Here is a 3,356-nt window from a genome sequence, read left to right on the forward strand (position 1 = left end):
GCTCGGTAATGCATGAATATCGCTGACTTCTCAGCGATATTCATGCATTTCGGCCGATTTTTATCGCTTAGGAGATAAACCTTGATAATATCAAGGCTCCTAAGCGATAAAAATCGCCGCAGCTCGGCGATAAAAATATCGCCGCTAAAACAACATAGTGATAATTATCGCTAGTTGTTGGTAATATGCCCATTTATTTTTCTGCCGGAGGCACACAAACCCCATGCACTTCTTTTTAGCAGCGAAAGGATTGTCATGAAACTACCCAGCTGAGGGCTTTTGTCTCAGAGCAGCTTGTTTGGTCAAAGGAGCAATTTAGTCAAGAGCTTCTCTTAGCCAGCTATCCAATTGAGTGCTTTAAAATTAAACAAGATATGACTGAGCCTCTCCAGTGTCACTGTAAACCAGTTCCGAGTCCAAAAGGGTGGGAAGTCGAGAATACATACGTCATGTCACAGGTGAGGTTAAAGGGGATGGTTGAATGGTCTGAGCATACCAGTGGAATAGGGATATAGATTATAACCTTCGCTATGTTAGTAAACACGGGGTCAAGAATATGACCCAATCTGTGAGTGGGAGACAATACTAACTGGTGAAGTTGAAAGCTCTCTAGGTCGCAGATTAATTAATGTGTGTGCAACCTGGCAGTTAACATCATCAACATGTATTCTGAAATCACCCAGAACCAACAGGTTAGCATAGCGCAGAGCTAAAGAAGATAATGTTTTTGCCAAGCTAAGGAGGTGGAAAAGTTTGACTCCGGCATGGGGGTGATAATGATAAAAAACCCTCCTGACATCACATCATTTATAGAGGGGGGTTAAGGAGAAAATGTAGGCTTCACAGCCCTCAGAGGGGACATCTGAAAAAGAGCAAATAAGATCTCTCTCAAATATTATAGCAATTCCCCCCCTCTCTGGGATAACCTATCTGGCCTCACATTCGAATAGTCTTGCGGGATGGCCTACATTACATAAGGAGAGGAGTGCTCCATAAGCCACGTTTCAGTTGGAAAAACTGCATCTGGCCTGTGTTCCTCAATAAAGTCATGCATTTCAATCTTATGCTTGATCACCACCTTACAATTAAGAGAGCGGGGGGCATATTATGAAGCCCAAAATAGCCGCTTTAGTGGCCGTTTTCGGCCGAAAAGCGGCAATTTAAATATCGCTCTATTATCAAGGACACATCAACAGGCTTTAGCGCATGTATCCTTGAGATAGTAGCCATTTTTTATCCCACTTTGCATGTCAACGATATACATCGCTAATAACATGCAAAGTGGGCGTACCTCCGCAAAACTACTTGAGAAACACTCGCGAATTATTGCAGGTTTTCACTCGCTATTGCGGTTTATCGCGTCTATCGCTGGAATTCACATCACCTGTGAGCAGCGCGTTGATAATACGCCGCTAACAGGGCGATGTATTCCAGAGATATACAGCGATAAAGAAAACAGCGATATACTCGATAAATATCACAGATCGTTGCCAATATGCCCCATAAACTCAAAAGGTTGGCAAATTGGTACTAAATATCCGATTCTGATTCCCGAGGGTGCTGCAGTTTGAAATACAAAACTGCAGTGGCCACACCCGGAATCCAGATTTCTCTGGTTTATAGTCCCACAGCAGGCTTTGGGCAGAGCAGGGCGCACTATTCCACCCAGCAATTGTACAGGGTCAGATTGGTAAGGCAATGGGCCAGTATCTGAGTTCCAGCTGTGGGCTGTGTCTGTTTTGTTCAGACGCCGCCAGCGGCCCAGTGAGGTCCTGAGCGTCCATTCTGGAGGCAGATGGGCCTCTATTACATCCCTTATAACATATGGGTGGAGGTGTCATTCCCGGGCCATGTATATATGTAGATTGAGCAGGGGCACGGGGTTTGAGCATAAGAGGCCTCACTTATATTCGGGTGTGGTTAGTCCGTGTACAATTAGTTGTGGCAACATTGCCATTTTTTTTATTTCAGTGCACTTAAGATGACATGCCTCTTTTGAGAAACCCCCATAGCAATGTTTTGCAAAAGGGCACAATCCACAAATGTGAGCCACTGCTTTTTTAGGGTGCCCAGGCCTATTTTTTTTATCCCAATCCAACCCAGCAGGTGTACATATATTTCCACCAGCATTATTCCTCTTGTTAGTAGTGTTCTTAAATTTCTACTGGTACATACCAGTTCACTAGGAACCATACATTTTCACATGCAACCTCTAACTTCTCAAGTGTCCTTATATTGCTACCTGCAATATTCTAGTTCATGAATGTCCATACATTTCTACATGCCACTTATTGCAGTATTATACCTCTATTTGTATCCAGTATGCTTATGTAACATGCACACTTGTCACTCTTTCCTCTTGTGACGTATCGTTTGCTACCTCATCTTGTATCTTGTTTACTGATGTTACTTGCACAATTGTCACTTTTTCCTCATGTAACGTAACGTTTGCTCTTGTCCTATGCACACTTGTAATTTTCTCCTCATGTACCGTTACTGTTCCTATTGTGAAGCGCTCGGACACCTTCGGGTAAAGTCTGCGCTATATAAAAACGCATAAATAAATAAACAAGTGTCCATGCATTCCTGCCTGAAACAATCTAGTTCACAGCAATACACACATGTTTATTTGCAGTTCTCTACACCACTGATTTCTTATACATTTCTACGGACAGTGTTCCATTTTGCCAGTCTTCATATATGCGTACCTGCTATGTTTTAACTTCACGAGCACACAAGTATTCCTGGATGTAATATTCCACTTCTCGAGTGTCTATACTTTCGGCCATGGAATATTCCACTTCAGCACTCACTGTCGTCCCGACATTCCTACCTGCAAGACTCCAAAGACTCTTTACTTTATCGCTTCTCGGCCTTTTGGCTAAGATCAAGTGTAGTGTCTGTTCTTATCGGTTTGGTGTCTGGTGCATCCTCTGTCTGGGGACCATGTATTGAGTTGATTTTTGGAGCAGGGGGATGAAGTGGGGGCTTGCTCTGTCCGCTCCATGCATCAACCTGGTGTTGCGGTGCCTCCAGGAATCCTTGCACCTGGTCAGCAAGTATTATCATCCCCATTTTTAAGAAGGGAGATCGTTCTCAACCTAGTTGTTACAGACCCATCTCTCTTATTGATAATACTTTAAAAATTCTTGGGAGTATTCTATATAATAAGATATTGAGTTGGACCGAGGATAACGGTATCTTGGAGAGCTGTCAATTAGGTTTCCGTAACAAGGTAGGAACCATTGAACAGTGCCTCAATCTAAACCTAATCCTAGGTAAATATGATATTACACATAGATCAGCAGTTTATCTCGCCTTTATGGACCTGTCCTCTGCTTTTGATCTTGTTAATA

General features: G+C 43.0%; 1 non-coding gene across 1 annotated transcript; it reads left to right on the forward strand.

Moving 5' to 3' along the window:
• The first annotated feature begins 2,861 nt into the window (after positions 1–2,861).
• LOC144756883 (U2 spliceosomal RNA) lies at positions 2,862–3,053 on the forward strand. The gene has a single exon (XR_013595373.1). It is a non-coding gene; the product is annotated as a U2 spliceosomal RNA (small nuclear RNA).
• Positions 3,054–3,356: the final 303 nt, after the last annotated feature.

Source organism: Lissotriton helveticus, chromosome 5_1, assembly GCF_964261635.1.
Source record: "Lissotriton helveticus chromosome 5_1, aLisHel1.1, whole genome shotgun sequence".
Lineage (NCBI taxonomy): Eukaryota > Metazoa > Chordata > Amphibia > Caudata > Salamandridae > Lissotriton > Lissotriton helveticus.